The sequence below is a fragment of the Petromyzon marinus genome, chromosome 15 (assembly GCF_048934315.1).
Source record: "Petromyzon marinus isolate PM22_M1 ecotype Great Lakes invasive population chromosome 15, UKy_Petmar_22M1.pri1.0, whole genome shotgun sequence".
NCBI lineage: Eukaryota > Metazoa > Chordata > Hyperoartia > Petromyzontiformes > Petromyzontidae > Petromyzon > Petromyzon marinus.
In genome coordinates, this window is record NC_133681.1 from 3,273,922 (window position 1) to 3,292,708 (window position 18,787).

The window sequence follows — 18,787 nt, forward strand, 5'->3', positions numbered from 1 at the left end:
ACGTATTTCACACGGTCCGTACGGCCTCGGATGCTATTCGGTGCATTCATACGGGAGCGCCTCATCCTGCAAAAGTTTTACAAAAAGTCTGTAGAAGATGTCAACATAACTTAGAGGCTACGCTTAGTAAAGTTAGTAATGCAGATTAATTCGCACGCCGTGGACATTAATGGCCTTGAAACACGCAAAACTTGAACATCGCTAGACGTGTATTATTGCTCCTTATACATGTTCGCTTGGGTTAGTAGTGGTGGTGGTGGGGGAAGTGGCTAAAGTTGTGATGTAAGTGGGTATGTTGACAGCGATCCGTGACACACAAAAAAAACAATCCAGGAATCGTCATTACGGGGAGTCGATGCAGTCTCTGCAATTGATAGGCACCAGAAGAAAAACCGCGTTGAAGTCGAATATGATTGAAAGGCGAGATTAGACAGCGGAGCATAACGCAGTCGCCTCGTCTCTGTCTAGGCATTTTGAGAGCCCTAGCCGGAGTCTCGTGTGTCACGCGAATATGACAAATGCAATCGGAGGGAAGCATGTTTTGGTGGTAGGTGGGGGGGTGGATTTGGTCTCTTCACGACACCCGGCGCAATGCTGAAATCCGATGTTGACCTTTGTCGTCAGTCCACCGAAGATCTCTGTCTTGAAGCTCGCACTGGAGAAGAGCGCGTGTTGAGAAAGAGCCGTTGACACGCATGCAATTCAATTGCCAAGCATGCGCCGCGAGCCAAATGTATGCACTCCGTGTATGTTTAACTTCTTTCGCACCGTACGTAGACAACCGTGCTAATCGGAGATGCGGGAGGCGGGGGGGTGGAAGTAAATGTGACCTGCTCGTGTGAATATGGGCCCTTTCATCATCATCTTCGCTCATCGTCAGCCACTGTTAATCCACTGCCAGATGAATTGGCCCATGAGCGTATTGGATGCAAACGAGTCCGAATTACCTGCGTGTTCGAATGAGCGTTGCGCAGCACTTACTTATAACTGGCGGCCCTGCGATAGGGGTTATAATACAGCTACAATATGAACTTGCAGCCTTCCAATTGGCAGCCAATGCGCCAGCATTTGCGTATAACGTCATTAATTCACAGCCCTTTGCCAATCCACTGCTCGATGAAGGCCTTACCAAGCCATTTATTCGTAAGACGACTGTTGTTGTTGTTGTTGGTGGTGGTGTCTTACTTGTTTTACCGATTCTGACCAGGATATGAGTTCGCGTATGCATGTGTTGGGAGTCCTGTCCGCTCTACCAAGAGAACTATATACCGAACATTCAACCACGATCGCGTGGAAGGTTAATAGTAAATGGTGGTAATCATGTCTTCTGAGTAATAATGTTTTTAATGTCAGGTTTGGATGTCGGGCTTCATGGAAACAAGCCTGACCTTCCAAGCCCCAAATAAAGCAGCTCTGTGAAAAGACCAATTCAAGAATCGCCCTACGACGGAAACTTGCAGGAATGACGTCGGGCGCCTCAGCTGTTGTGCTGCGAACTGCCAGGAGTGCTCATACACGAAGCTGGTAGATGCACCATAAAATAACGCAATGCACATCATAACCATCCTGCCACCAAACGTCCGCAGAGGCACGTAAACTGCAAGGGAGTTTACACGTGCTCTTGTCAATTACATACCTACCTGTTAACCAAGACCTCAAAAATGTCAACTCGCCACCAACTCAAGTCCAGGTTCCCCAGCCTGGACCGCACTGGGGCCATCCTAGAATCTCAGCCAGATCTGGCTGAGATTCTAGGACGCTGGCAAACAGAGTGGAGCAACGTGGCCATTCATAACAAACAAAAAAGCCAACTTTATTCGAGACCAAAACATCGCTCCTCCCGGCTTTGACATTTCTCAAAGACATTGGGTAAAACCATCAACTGTATTAGGACATCAACAGGTTGATGCGCACATCCCCCTCATAGACACTTGTGCGACTGGTGCCATGCAACCAAAACTATGGACAATGTCGTAAATCACCGTAGTCTGCACTCATTTAACGAAAGAAGAATAGCATAATTACACAAGCTCTCATGAAGCTCTCTCGTGGCTAGCAGACATTGGCATTTCACTCCTGAAGATGTTTCCAAAAGCGAAAAAGTAATAATGTTTGCAATGATTTACCCAGGAAAATCTCACTGAGTCTTGAGGCAATTTATTTTAGAGACTGATTACTCTGTCCGTTCCATTATTCAGAAAATATAATAATAGATAGTTGGAGGTGGGGATAAAAACAAACGTCTCTTCCCTGTTCCCCACGTGTGCCGCTAGACGGGAGGTGATGGGTGGTGCTTGGTGACGTCGCCGCTTGGAGGGGGTTTCCCACCTTCAGGAGGTAAATTGTGGGGGAGGGGCCGGTGGGCAGCTGGCCGCCATCTCAAAAAGGGTTCCAAAGTAATCAATCGACCGTAAAGCTTTTGGCTGATTCATCCTTTTTTGCTGACTTAATTGACGAATCGACCCAGCTTCGCAAGGAATGGTTCTTCTCTGGTACCCGGGTCGATAGGAGGAAATCTCAGATTTGTGGTTGACAAAGTAAAACAAGCACTAGCTTCATGTCCCCCCACACCTAAGATTAGCACGGCTGGCTAGAAAGAAGTTCAACATACACACAAACATCAAGTGGGCCCTTCACGTCGATCCTTTGCTAATCCCGTTCATGGGTGGCTTAATGGCATACGGGAAGAAACCGAGAGGAAACCAAAGCAGATCGACTAAACTAGAAACATTTTTTTTATTGTATTTTACCAGGTAAGGCCCACTGAGGTGCATAGCTCTTTTTTTATCAGAAGTGACTTGGCTACCAATGAGAGCTAGTTCATCGAAGTGGCTTATCATCACGTGGAAATGTATAGCAGCCAAATACACTTAACACATTGTGTATGATCCTAAATGTGGAGGGAACAACCAAAAGATCTGGAGACAAATCCAAGCGACGACGGGGAGAGAGACACGCAAACTCCAAATATACAGGCGTCAGGGTCGAGGTCGAACCCACGACCTCCTGTAAACCAGGCGAGGTAGTTAACATCTCACTACCGTGGCACTCCATGCATATGACGATAGATTCAAGGCACATATGCAATCCACGCAAGAATCTGTGAACTGAACACAACGCTCTTCTGCCATCTGCTGGTCACCTCGTAGCCCAAACCTAAAATACCTGATAGCATGTATTTATTACATATGCGTGTATTTCATGATGAATTTATCTCGCGTATCTGGTACTCTAACTGTGTGACAGTAACGCGTAAAAGCATTCGCTACATAAATCAAATTCCAGGCAGTATCTCGCCAAAGTCAACAGGCTCAACGTTGCTGAGCTTCTGAAGTCGGATGAGATCGGTCTCAAAGCTCATGGCTATATACACTGACTGCATAAAAGTAATGGTTCCCACTCGGCTGGCGATGTCGTTACAACACTTTTATACGGTATGCAGGAAATGGAGTGGAGCAGTGATTAGGTCGCTGCGCTGCGAATCCGGCCACCTGAGTTCAATTCCAGGACACGCCTAACATCAGCGTGGGTGAATTCTGGTTAACCAATACGACCGACACGGCGTAGGGAGATCTTCATCCAGCAGTTGAGTGACAATTGTCCGTAAAATTATTATTCTTTCGCTGAACACTGGCAATGTCATTTGCCCCGCGTGTTCGAATGTCTCAAACAAACACAAATTAATATTTAACGTTATTGCTCATACGGCACCTGCCGCTGTCTCTTCGTGCCATATAACGCGTAAATGAGTGAATGTGGAAACCCATTGTTTCTTAAGCAGGTGCTTGTGTGACCTTTTTTTTTGCAAAAGAAAAGGTGTATAAACAATCACGTTGCACACTTTGCCGATAACGCACGTGAAATTGGTGGCGATAATAGCCGGCCCCGGGTTTATTACGGAGCAGGTGCGAGGAGAAATCTCTGTTGACTTTTATTTGTCCAAGTACACCGTCTCGTGTCGATAAACTACAACCGTGGCTCTGTGCTCATGAAGAATTTATCAGCGGCTTGAAGGTGTTGCGTATGCGTGTGAACGGTGATAAAGTTGGACACTTTTTTTTTCCTCTCTCTCTCTCTCCTTTTTTTTTCGAAAAGTCAGCCAGTGCAAACACGGTGGTGTTTTTTTTTGAGGTTGCTAACGTCCCACCTGAGCGCCTGCCGTACAGCGGCACCTGTCGCACCGCCAGTTGAACGTCACTTTGTGGGCGCGCAGGTGGGCCGAGTCGATGCGAAAGTTGAATTACAATTCCCTGCGCAGAAACGCGGATCGCTGTATGGGGCGTGCTCGCCACACGTATGCTCTCCGTAGGGTTTTCTCGGTAATGCAATCAAATAAGATGAAACCATTTTTAAGCTATGAAAACAAAGCATTTACCAGGTAGGGCCCACTGAGCTATTTAGCTCTTTTGTCAAAAGCGAACTTGGCCACAAATGATTCCTCATCGAAGTCGCTTATCACGTGGAAATTTACAAGCAGCCAAAAATACTCTGAAGATGCGAACAAACCTACGGGAAAACTGTTTTTTTACGTCTCAGCCTCAAATCTCGTTGGGGGGTGGTGGGGGGGGGGTCATAATGCCATATACATATAACGTATTCACCTACGTGCAAATCATGGTTGCTGAGCACAAGTCCACAAACGTCAAGCGCTCAGTAACAAGCAGCACTATTAAAGTTGCACGAGATAATAGTCAATACGTCTCTTGAATTGAGCAAGGTTTAAGAGACGGATTTAAGGAAATTGTGGATAAAAGCGGATAGAGAAGCGTGTTTGACCTGCAGTGCGGTGGTTATGTATGTTGAACTTATTTCACACCGTACGTAGCCAACCGTGCTAATCGGAGGCGCGGGGGAAGGACAACAAACTAAAGACAAAATGCAGTCCTAAAGAACTGAGTTTGCAATCTAGCGTGGTGGTTACATACAGCGAAGGTGAGACGAAACGGTCCGGTGGACCGCGTCCTCGACATGAGTCCACGAACCGTGGTAGTCGCGATACACGAGTGATAAGGAGGCGTCTGACCGACGATACGCGCGTGAGTGCAGTGAATCAGTGAGTGCTGGATCATCAATCAACCTGAACCGTGTTGTGCTCCACCCCGATGATAAATCAACGACGATTGAAAAATCCTCGTGAACATCGCAGCGGAGTGTACGCCAAAGACGTAACGGTCGAGGACGGGCATTAATAGCAGAGACAGTGACACAGTGGGGTGCGCTCGTCAGACAGTCGGCGTGAAAACGACGGTGCTGCCTTGGCGTGCCATCGTGAAGGCTGGGCTGAGGGCGACACCGCGGCTGATTTACCTTCTGACCCCGGCCTGCCCCAACCAAATGGGCAAATCGATTTGGAGTTGGCAGATTCGCCACACCTCCTCGCGAGCGCCCCTCGCGGCTGCAGTGCCGCATCACGACACTCGGTGGTGATGGTGGTGATGGTGGTGGTGAGCTGCAGATGACATTGATTGGAGTGACGAGGAGTGATGAGGTAGTGCTTGCCCGTTCGCGCGTGAGCAAGGGGAGGGTTGAAGTAGCGGCTTGGTTTGGACGAATCCCGGCCACCCGAGTTCGATTCCGGCTTGCGATCAATAATAGTGGCGAAACGTCGAACGACTCGGCCATGATTGAACAAGAGTAACTGGTGCGGTTTGTGAAACATCAGTACTGGGGAGACAAAGGCGGTCGGACGTGTGGGGTTCCGGCCTTCATAGGTGCTCGCTAACAGCACTTTCCCCAACAGCCTGGTAGGGTTACCACCTGTCCTGATTTTCCAAATTTGTTTTTTTTTATTAGAGCTAGTCCGGTGAATTCTGAAGGTCTTCCCGGAACATTGAGCATTAAAAGCCACGGTTATTGTCAATTAGATAGAGTTCCCACTTATACCTCCCATTATATATCACGGTTTTTGTTGTGTACCTGTATGCATGTATATTGAACATCTTTTGCAGCGTACGTAACTAATCCTAGGTGGCTCACAGGTGGTAACCCTCTTGAAGAGGCTCGGATGCAGTATAACACAATGGCAACCGCGAATAATTAATGTAACAATGATTCCTTCATTCTACCTGAGCAGAAGTATATTGAGATATCAATGGGAGTCAGCAAAATGAGGGCAACAGCGGAGCGGTGGGAACACAGTTTGCTGTGGCCATTCGTGTGAAGGAGCTGATGCATCCATGAATGTGAATGCATTTCAGTGAATCTGTACGTTACGTGTTGTATACGTTACCACACACTGCCACCTCCTGTCATTGACGGATATTTTGTGGTCGGTTATTTTAACGCCTTTAAAAAAATACCTCCCCGTCCAGGGGCGCACGTGGGAACGCGTGTTATCGCAAGAGTCGAGTAAGAGAATTCATGATTATGGGTGGAGTGATCAAAATGGTTATAAAGATAGAAGTCGGTGGCCGTAATTGGATATCCCACTCCGCCCTGGACCTTTTCAAACGCATTTGCCGTCCGCCTCGGTCCCCCATGTGGAGTGACGTCAGCCGCTAATTATTATGAATGGAGGGGGGGGTGTCCATTTGGAGGACGTCACCCGTTTATGATTATTAATCAGGGGGCCTGTTCGATGTGGAGTGACGTCACCCGCTCATGATTATTAACGAGGGGCGGGTCCATGTGGAGGACGAAACCTGTTCATGATTATTCATGAGGGGGGCTGGTCGACGTGGAGTGACGTCACGAGCGTTAAGGACATTCCTGTGTAATTATAGTAGGTATATTATTCGGGTCTTTCGATAAAGTCACGTAGATAGAAAAAATAATAACAGTAAAATTATAAAAAAATCTATTTTCATTTTTATTATTTTATTGTTATTATTTTTTCTATCTACGTGACTTCATCGAAAGACCCAAATAATATGAATGCATGCAGTCACGATATAGTAGGTATGTTTTATTTGACTAGTTAAGGCCCACTGTGCTATACTGGATAGCTATTTTATAAGAAGCGAACTGGTCACAAATGATGGCCCAGTGAAATGGCTTATCGCGTGGAAACATATAGCAGGCAAAAACTCTAAACGCCTGTTGATTATAATTATAAATGTGGAGGGGAATACCGGAGGACCCGGAGAAAAATCCACGCGACCACGGGGAGAACATGCAAACTCAAAATAAACAGGCGTCAGGGTCGGGATCGGGATCGAACCCATGACCTCCTGTATACCAGGCAAGGGAGATGACACCAAGCCACCTTGGTGCCCCTAAGATCCAACAAAACACATCCAATCTCCACGGATATCTGAAGCTCAGCAGGTCTGAAGCTCGGCAGTTTCGATCAAGCGGGCTTGCAAAGGTGTTCTCGTTAGCGTGCACTGCGAGATATGTGGCCGGGAGATAGCAGTGCCGAGTTTCACTCTCTCGGTGCGCGTGGTGGGTCTTTTCCGCACAATCAAGTTTCTACCCATGTGCGCCCAGACACTCGTCGGTTGCATTGACAAAACGTCACAGGTATTGCAGGGCCATTTCCTGTGGGAAAAAAAAAGTATTGACAATTCATCGAAGCGTATTGGTTTGCTACACATTCAATGACAACCGCTTGTGCCTTCAAGCTCTGTAATCAATGAGCGACACTCGGTTGTTCTGGGTGGACACGCTGACGTTTGAGGGTGCCCAGTTGATTGGTTTAGACTGCACACGAATGCACATATAGGGGTCTCTGTAAGACTGCTGTTTGTCCAGGGAGGTCCAAATGTCTTGTGACCCCCAATCAATTGACTCCTAACGTTTCTTTCGTTTGCATATTCATTTGTGTTTTAAATAAACTTTAGTTGCAAAAAAATATGAAGTATTAGAGAATTAAATGAGGGTCACGAGACATCTGGACCACCTTGTAGATTCTGTGTAACAGGTAACGGAATTGGACTCCAGACACTCCGTCACGGGGTGCTGGTTGTCCAATACAATGATGAAACTAATCCACAGTGTACTGCCAGTTGAATCCCACCCCCCCTCTTCCAGAATATGATTGTGAACCCTATCTGTAGTACAGTCTATATATATATACTGTATACATGTCAACAACGTTTGAAGAGGGATCAATCCGGAGTTGTATTAATCAACAAGCAACACGTCTTTCGGTAAAGTCACGTAGAAGAGAAACAAAAAAATATATAAAACAATACAATTATCACGACGTTTCGACTGCAACACAAGCAATCATCATCAGGTGTGAAAACCACAACAAGAAAATTTGAAAAAAGTGGCGGTTTTTTAACGTTAGCACCACGGATAGCGATTTGACAGTTTGTTCAGATGGACGAGTCCATCTATGTTCGGAAAAGAGGAGGGGGAAGACGAAAAATAATGGATGCGGCCTGAAAGCCACCTTAAGCGTGATCAATCAATTAAGACCCGAAATGGGTTATCAAATCCTTCCAATTATTGTTAAGCCAGAATCCATCTTCTCGGTTTAAATTCTCTCTGTGTTTGTATATGTGGATAGCCTCATGAACGAATCTCTCATGGTAGTCAGATGGCTTGCAAAGAACCTCTGTCTTGGAGAAGTCAATGTCATGTGAACCTATTGAATTATAACAGTGATCTGCCACGGCCGAGGTGTTGGTCCTACCGTGTTTCAGGTCTGCTTTGTGTTCACGAATGCGGTCCGAGACATGCCGTTTGGTTTCTCCAATGTAACTACTACCACAGAGGCAACTTAGTTTGTAGACGCCAGGGTACTGTATGTCCGGAATCACATCTTTTACAGACGGAACCAGATCACGGATTTTATGTAATGTGTTGAATCGGAACTGGATCTTGTGTTTATTCAAGATTTTGGAGATCTTTTTTGTGATCCCTGCAATGTAGGGTAAAGTGATGGTTTTGAAAGGCTCCTCATGAGGGTCTTTCTTCATGGTTTGGAGTGATAGCTTTGCGGATTGTGTAGTCGGAATAACCATTAGCCTCAAGAGCTTGGTGTACGTGCTTGAGTTCACTGGCTATGTGTTCCTGGTCGGATATGCATTGGGCTCTATGGTGCAGAGTCTTGATGAGGGAATTCTTCTGGGATGGATGGTGGTGCGAATCCGGTTTCAGGTAAGCATCCGTATGGGTAGCTTTCCTGTAGACAGAGTGGCACATTGAACCATCAGGTCTCTTTTTTATTAGGACACCCAAAAAAGGTAGCTTGCCATCTTTTTCGACTTGCATGGTAAATCTGATGGCTGGGTGTATGGAATTGATGTGGTCGAAGAATTGGTCTAGAGCAGGCCGGCCATGTGGCCAGATGACAAAAGTGTAATCCACGTACCTCTTCCATAAGGTTGGGAGCAGAGTGACAGTCTGGATGGCGTCAGTCTCAAATTTCTCCATGAAAATATTGGCTACAACCGGAGATAAAGGGGAGCCCATTGGGGTGCCCTCAGTTTGTTTGTAGAAAGTTCCATTCCAAGTGAAGTATGTATTGGTTAAACAGTGTTTCACCAGGGGGGGTACCTCAGTGTTTAGTCCTTGATGAACCAAGTCTTCAATGATCGCAATGGTGTCAGGTACAGGAACTTTGGTGAATAAGGAAACTACATCAAAACTGACAAGCAGGTCGTCTGGGGCCATCCACATATACAAACACAGAGACAATTTCAACCGAGAAGATGGATTCTGGCTTAGCAATCATTGGAAGGATTTGATAAATCATTTCGGGTCTTAATTTATTGATCACGCTTAAGGTGGCTTTCAGACCGCATCCATTATTTTTCGTCTCCACCCTCCTCTATTCCGAACATAGATGGACTAGTCCATCTGAACAAACTGTAAAATCGCTATCCGTGGTACTAACGTTAAAAAAACCGCCACTTTTTTCAAATTTTCCTGTTGTGGTTTTCACACCTGATGATGATTGCTTGTGTTGCAGTCGAAACGTCGTGATAATTTTATTGTTTTATATTTGTATTATTTTATTGTTTCCCTTCTACGTGACTTTACCGAAAGAACCAAGAATATGAATCCCTGCAGTCACGACAGCTTTAAATCAAAAGCAACACGTCCTATGGACTTGACCGTCTGTCCTTACCTCTCTCCAGGCAGCCAACTAGAGAGCAAAACTCATTTTTTCCATACTGTATAGTTATCAGAGGGATCAATATTGATGTAATTATAATTATAGAAACCAACACATGGATGTTAACTATGTATCCAGGTGTTTTTTTTGTTTTTGCCCATCCCGTATTCACCTTATTCGCATGCTATTTTCCAACAGATTGGAGTGGTGGTGCATTGGTTCATGCTTCCCGGCCACGCAAAACTAAAGTGACGGGTGATTTACGTGCTAAAAAGAAGGGCCATTGCCCAAAGAGCTACCTATTAACCATATGTTTCCTTTGAATGCATTGTTACAGACGATAGTGTTTAGTTTGGTGGTGTGTGATATCTGAAAACCTCCTACACTAACTTCCACCGACCAGCCTAATAAAGTATGGTCAAACAACCTTCATTACCGACATCACGTGGGAGGCTTTCATCCATGAGTAGAGTGACTCAGAGCTGTGAATGATTGCCTTCGTTTTCAAGAAACTACTGCAGAACGGTGTGCTGAGACCGAACTAAAATTCATAATAAACGTTTTTGGGTTAAATCGCGTTATTTATAAATGTGTCGTAACCCTCCACCACCCGACACGGCCAAACAGCAAAAAATGTGTCACGTTTACAAAAAAACAAATAGTTCACTACTTTTTACCCACCGGTGTATTGAAGAGTGATTTAACATAATTTACAACTTTTTTTGTACTCAAAAATGTTGTACTAAAAAATTGTAACTGATGTTAAATCACTCTTCAACACACCGGTGGGCTAAAGTAGTTAACTATTTGTCTTTTGCAAACGTGACACATTTTTTACTGTTTGGCCGTGTCGGATGGTGGAGGATTACGACACATTTATAAATAACGCGATCTAACCCAAAAACGTTTATTATGAATAATATTGGTCGCGAAAGCCTACGTGTTAAACTGACCGAAATAAAATGTCTGTATCGTCGTACTATATACATCGGTGGTGGTTACTTTTGATCGACACCTGAGCTATCTATAGGTTTATCATTTACGGCGCTAAGGTGCATTCCATTTGGCGCGCGTGTAGACTTTATTCGTTTGTGCAAGCATGACTCGTAAAACATGCCACGAGAAAAGACAAATAACGTTTAATAACCGTGCAAGACCCTTCCTCCTACGCATATTGAAGTCGGTGTGGTTCAGGTAGGTATGTTGGTATGGGTCAAATATGCACGGCTGTCGTGTGCGGTGGGGGAGGGGACAGTTTCCCCCGCGAGTCAAACGCGAGGAGGCTTCGCGAATGTACTATGTATGTTGAACTTCTTTCGCACCGTACGTAACCAACTGTGATGATCCGAGGTGCGGGGGAGGTATGGCTGATGCAGATGCAGAGCAACAGCTACAATTTATTTATAATAAAGGTTTTTGGGTTAGATCGCGTTAGGGGCCGTCCATAAATGACGTCACGCACCTAGGGGGGGGGGGGGTCAGACATTTGTGATGATGTGTGACGGGGGGGGGGTTTGAGAAATGTGACGTCACTTCAAAATGCGCAACTTTAAATAAATATAGACAACACGTTCTACTTCAATAAATAGACTTTTTAACAAATGTTTTCTTCTACAACATCAGAGTGCAGCGCCACATTAAATACGCACTACAATGACAATAGTTTAAAGCGATTTGAAGCATATATTATTTTTGGGGGGGCAGAGCTTTGTGACGTCATATTTGAGGGGGGTCTGACTTTTTGTGACGCCATGTGACGAGGGGGGGGGGGGAGGTCAAAAAACGTTAAAAATCGCGTGACGTCATTTATGGATGGCCCCTTATTTATAAATGTGTCGCAACCCTCCACCACCCGACACAGCTAATCAGTAAAAAAAATGTGTCACGTTGGCAAAAGACAAATAGTTCGTTTCTTTATCCCACCGGTGTGTTGAAGAGTGAATCCACAACATTTACAATTTTGGTTTAAACTACAATTTAATAAGAGATGAGGAAGGGGGCGGGAGGAATCAGACGAGTGGGGGGGGGGGACTAATCTGGAATCTTACCGTCGGCCCCCAACATACCTTTTTTACAGATCCTGACCGCGATTGGCATACTTTTTTTTTACAAGAAGAAGTTCAACAACACAAGAATTGCAAGCAGGGCATCAATGCGGAAAGTACATTCGCTTCGCCAATTTGTATACGGCGACGTTCTTACCCCCGTCCGACGACAAAGTGACCTTTCCTTGTAATTCACCTCGTAGCAAATGTGAAGTGGGCTTCGAACGAAGGGAGGAACAAAAAGTGAACTTAACACCAGCAGCTTCTTGAACGTGTGCAGGGATCCCGCGGCGCGGCGCTACAAACCCCGGCGACCCGAGTTCGATTCCCGCTCACGGTCACCAACACCAGTCACGATTATGTGGACCTGTCCTGGGCCTCCCCTAAGTCGCCTCAGCCTCAAACGAATACCCGGTGCGATGTACTAAAACATCGCCGCTCGAGAGACAAAGGCGGCCGGGCGTGGTGTTGGCCACCCATTCCCCTGGTGTGTCGTGCTGACCTACGTCGGCGCTCGCTAACAACACTTTCCCCAACAGTTTGTGAAGGCTATACGGGGGGGGGGGGTGTTGTCTTATTATTGCATCGAATGATCGTGATAGATGGAAACGGCTTTTAGTAGACAATCATTCACCCGTGGATTGATCATGACTGCTGAAGTTATATAGCGTGCTTATGAAAGCATATTCAGTACGAGTCAACTCGTGTATAGATTTAAAACTCAGTTGACAGGGTGTGACCGACGCGTCGCGAGGAGGCTATTATCTTGAAGTAGTTTGACAGTGGACGATAAATTATAATGATTCCCAAAGGGTAGAACCCATTATCAAACAATTAGCAGTTTGAGATAGGTCAAGGCAACGACACACACACACACGCACGCTTGGTAATGTGAAAAACTATAACCCATCAGTGTCATCCGAGTACCAGGCGCGTTCATAACATCTATACTTATATAATCATATAATACATATTATTAAATAACATCTCGGGTGCGATTGTTTAGAACGCATTTTCGGATGATAAGCGTATGCGTTGGTCAAGAACCGTGCTGCCAGGAATCGAACATGAGGTCAAATGCAATTGTCTGGATGTTGAACGGATTATTGGAAGGCAAACAAACTGGCTTCGATCTGGCTTCCCGAAACCAGCCAAGTTGATTCATCGTCATCATCGTCAGCCAAGGTCAATAAGGCTTCCCCCATGCAGCGGTACCTTGTATGGGGTGGTCTAGATATCTTGTGACCCCCCCTCCCCCCCATTTAATTATCTATAACTTAATCTATTTGGATAGCAATGGGTGTGAACATCGAAATGAATAAGCAAAAGGAAAACAATTTAAGGGGTAATTTAATTTGGGATCACAAAGCATATCGAACCACCCGTTTATATCTTGTGACCCCAATTTAATTCTCTTCAACCTTTTTTTAATGGGTGTGAAAACAGAAATGAATTCGTAAAGGGAAAACAATGGTAGGGGTCAATTAATTGGGTGGTCACAAGACATCTGGACCACGCTGCACAGTGTGATCCTGCGATGTGACAATCCGGCCGACACCTGCACGCCAGTTGATTGCATGGCCCCATCACCGTGGTGGACTAAGTGTTAATTATTTATCCAACATCCATTCTAAGCGACGTGTCCTGCAAAAGGGCACTTATTTCAGATCACCTCTAGGTCAGCTGCACTCGTGGGAAAAGGCTTGAGTCTCCCTCCCCCCCCCCCAACTGTGTCGTGTTATCTTATTCGTCGAATAATTGAATGAATGCTCAACAGAGTAGTGTACTACTTTCATAATTATAGCTATCGCACGGCTGTGTGTATCTCACCTATCGCAGCGAAGGTTCAACTATGCTCACCATCTCGCCCACATACTCCCCGCCACACACTTGTGGGCACATCGTTTGAATATCTGAACATTCCATCGCTCGCGTGAATTCCCTGCACGCGTGCTTGTTTGAAGTGCGGAATGCGACTCATCCACAGGGGTAAGCTATCGTCGGCGAGTGCTGCTTGACTTCGATGCTAGACGTCGAGTGTAACCCCCCCCCCAAAAAAAAAACATGCAAATTACGAGAAAAACCCATGTCAACAGAAATATAGAAGAACAAAAGGTCTATTGGGCGTGGTTGTGCATCAGCAGCGACCCACGCAATTTGGAGAGGAGGGATATCTGTTGTTGGTTGACCCCGCGGATTCGTTGAAACTCTCGAACGCGCCGCGCTGCGAGGTGGCCGGGATAGGGGCTGCGCTGTCAATGTGCGAGCCCTTGAAATCCGTGCTCCGCGAAGCTCTGTGAATGTTACACCCGCGATTGATTTTCGGCCGGAACAGTTCGGAATTATTTTTTTTACGGGATTCAATTTAGACCCGCGGCCTTGTTTCCCATCCAAAAAAATATATCACGCGCGAGGTTGCGGGCAAAAGCCCTTATCCCCGTAGCAATTATTCCACGTTGGAACACGGAATCTCTTCCCACATTCAACACAGTCATTGAAAGGAATTCGCGCACTACAATCGTTGCTTCTGGAAGAAAGTAAGAAAACAAAAAACATTCGAGACTCATTCATATTTTGTTAAAGGTTTTGTTCAATTATATTTTTTACTATTATTTTACACTTTGAGCTTAAAAAAAGTACACGCACACATTGTTTATGCAAGACTTTGGCGAAACATGGTGTAACAAAGTTTTTTTTTATTGTAACAAGTGGAAACTAATATACAATCTTAGCCTTGTGGCCAACGTGGTTTGATATGAATGCATTTTGTCTCGAAGAAATATTTCCCCAATGCAAATGTGAATTCATTATCATCCACAAACATTCAATGTAATTAATGTTGGCCAAACGTCTCAATGCGGGACCCTCCTAAAATAAAGTATTCGAACTAAGTACAACTTTACTGGGTAAATACAAAAAAACACGAAGAATTATGTTTCTTTCCTATGGCTAATAATGACAAGGCATTCGCATAATTCTTATAGCACGATGATTCATGATGGCGCTATTTTTAACATGCGCCTATAGTCTGTTGAACTTCTTTCACAACTTATGTAGCCAACCGGAGTTGCTGCGGCGGGGGGAGGGCAAATTCTAACACAGAAAAAAAAATATTCTAAAGAAATGTGGTATTACCTAATGGTGATTTAACAAATGTTGCAACGTTTGGGTCATGGCGCCAAGCTATTTGGCATACTATTTTTAGAAAACGCGTCACGAGGAATATTGCTTCCCGTCAAATGTGAAGCAGCAGACGGCGCGTATTTAATTTGTGTTGTGAGACACTCGCAGGATGAAGCAGGCAGGCCGACTGAGCTGGATCTGTTTCAAATGCCTCACCGTGGTCTACAAATCCCTTCGTGGTCTTGCCCCATCATATCTTGGCGATCTTGTGCCTTCTTTCTAGGTCGCCGACTCGCCCTCTACATTCCCAATCGTTGTTGCCTCTCTCTCTCTCTCTCGATGTTCCTCCTTCTCCTCTTTGTGCTCAATCCACGCTCTCTCTCTCTCTCTCTCCCTCGCCTCCCGTCACTGCAATCAACTTCCCCACCACATTGAGCAGTCACCTTCGTTAGTTCGATTCCGCTCCTCACTCAAAACTCAATTGTTTCCCCGAGCTCACTCCACGACCCCCACCCCCCCCCCCCCTAAATAACCTCCACCGTGACTGTCCCCTCTTCATATTCTCACGCTATGGCTATCACTCATTAACTCCCATTCATTCATTCGATCGTTTACTGTCATCAACTTCGCTTTCACCGAATTCGCGTATCATCACACACATTTGCCTCCCATTGCTTCCTCTCTCATCGATGTCATTCATCTCATCTCCGCACATTACATTCAGACGTTGCACCGTTGTTAATTCGTTGGCAGGCGCGCCGCTGGTTGTAACGCTACGTAAATTCGATTAAGGGGCCATACATAAATGACGTCACGCGATTTTGGACGATTTTTGCCCCCCCCCCCCTCGTCACACGGCGTCACAAAAAGTCAGACCCCCCCTCAAATATGACGTCACAAAGCTCTGCCCCCACCCCCAAAACCATATTTCCATTTTGAAAATGAACCATGCTTCAAATCGCTTTAAACTATTGTCATTGTAGTGCGTATTTAATGTGGCGCTGCACTCTGATGTTGTAGGAGAATACATTTATTAAAAAGTCTATTTAATTAAGTAGAACGTGTTGTCTATATTTAAAGTTGCGCATTTTGATGTGACGTCACATTTCTCACCCCCCCCCCCCTCGTCACACATCGTCACAAATGTCTGACCCCCCACTCCCCCTAGGTACGTGACGTCATTTATGGACGGCCCCTAAGGTGATATGAGAACCGCAAACCTCGGCAACGAGCAGGAAACGCGCTCGGCCATGTCAAGAAGAAACACATTTCACTTGTTCTAACGTTTCACTTCAACCTATTATATATACACACACACACAACGATGGAAAAAAATAGATAAAGATCCCCCGTATAGTCTTAACAGACGTTGAGAGCAAGTGATGTTAGCGAGCACCGATGAAGGCCGGCACGGCACACACTAGGGGCGGGGGGGGGGGGCAACACCACGCCCGGCCGCCTTTGTCTCAAACCAGTGGCGATGTTTACACACCGCACTAGGGAATCACGCGAGGCTGAGTAGACCTAGCACCCTGCACGTATATGAACACATTGCAATTATAAACATATCCCGTGAACGGCTGTAACGCAGACGTGACTCAACCACGTCGCCCATGTTGAACTGCGAGGGATTTGCGTGGCTTGAAATGTCGCTTGACTGGATTCGCGTCTATCTGATCGCAGGGGACGAGACGTGCGTGGATACATTTTTTTGCGTGTTGTATCCAGACTATTTCGGTTTCTTCCCGCAGGCAAAAAAATCAGGCGCGGTCTTGAATAGACTCCCGTCTATTTCACCGATTTAAAAACGGGTAAAGGTGTTCACCCCGCAAATGACTTGATCATGCCACTGCTGGGGGAAAACAAATGCCTCTACTATACGAGAGAGCTCGACAGAGACCCTGGAGGTGGTAACAAGACATTAAACATCCACAATGTACACAAAATAATTGGTAACAAGACATTAAACATCCACAATGTACACAAAATAATTGGTAACGAGACATTAAACATCCACAATGTGCACACAATAATTGGTAACAAGACATTAAACATCCACAATGTGCACACAATAATTTGTAGCAAGACATTAACCATCCACAATGTGCACACAATAATTGGTAACAAGACATTAAACATCCACAATGTGCACACAATAATTGGTAACGAGACATTAAACATCCACAATGTGCACACAATAATTGGTAACAAGACATTAAACATCCACAATGTACACACAATAATTGGTAACAAGACATTAAACATCCACAATGTGCACACAATAATTGGTAACGAGACATTAAACATCCACAATGTACACACAATAATTGGTAACAAGACATTAAACATCCACAATGTGCACACAATAATTGGTAACAAGACATTAAACATCCACAATGTGCACACAATAATTGGTAACGAGACATTAAACATCCACAATGTGCACACAATAATTGGTAACAAGACATTAAACATCCACAATGTGCACACAATAATTGGTAACGAGACATTAAACATCCACAATGTGCACACAATAATTGGTAACGAGACATTAAACATCCACAATGTGCACACAATAACTGGTAACAAGACATTAAACATCCACAATGTACACACAATAATTGGTAACAAGACATTACACATCCACAATGTGCACACAATAATTGGTAACAAGACATTAAACATCCACAATGTGCACAAAATAATCATCATAAACGGCACCTCACGCCACTGCTGCTGGAAGGGGCCTCCTCTAGAGGGGGTTCTAGAGAAGCCCCTCGAAGAAGGAATTTGGCCAAACCTTCCACGCCAGTCAGAACAGGTGGGAATACTCACGCTTTGCGCCACCGCATGCCTGAATGTCGAGGCCTGAATTAAGCGACTTTGAATATTATCTCACCGAACCAGTTTTATAGGGCACCCAGTTAAAGTAACACAACAAGTAAATAATTTGCAGCTCTTTACAATTCTTTTCAGATGCTTTAACAACTGCACAGAGCATCAGCTCGACTTTTGTCCGTCGTAGGGGGGATGTTTGACTATAAGAGCTGGAACTTAAGGATCCGAGTTCATGATGGACTGCGCCAATGCCCCCCCACCCCCCACTTCGGTTTCCCAACAAACTCAACGAGTTCGTCAATAACACTGCCTTAAATGGATACATATATACACACACGTAATTTTCGATGTTCGGGCAATGTACCTTCTTAATAGCAAGTAACTTTAATCGTACGTGCGCTAGGTTTGAGATCGATTTAAGATTACGTTGATTAAAGACATGATGACTTATGTAACATGTGTATACGTAGCCACGCACTCGTACCCACCGATCGTCGCCCGCTGTCCACCCGGCAAATATCAATGGGTACACCATAGTCGATGGGCAGGTCACCTGCGGTGGGGTAAAGTGTGGGTTACTCCCTCCTCTTCCAAGACATTTGGCCAGCGTAGGAAGAGTAGGCCAAAATGCCCTCTGGAGCGGCGCGCTCTACAGCTCACTCTCTCGAGTCCTTCCGCCAGCAGTGGAGAGAGCAATACATTACATGGTTACACTTTTATTTGTGTGTACCTTACGATTCAATCAAATCGATTGTTTTTGTTTGCCATTTTG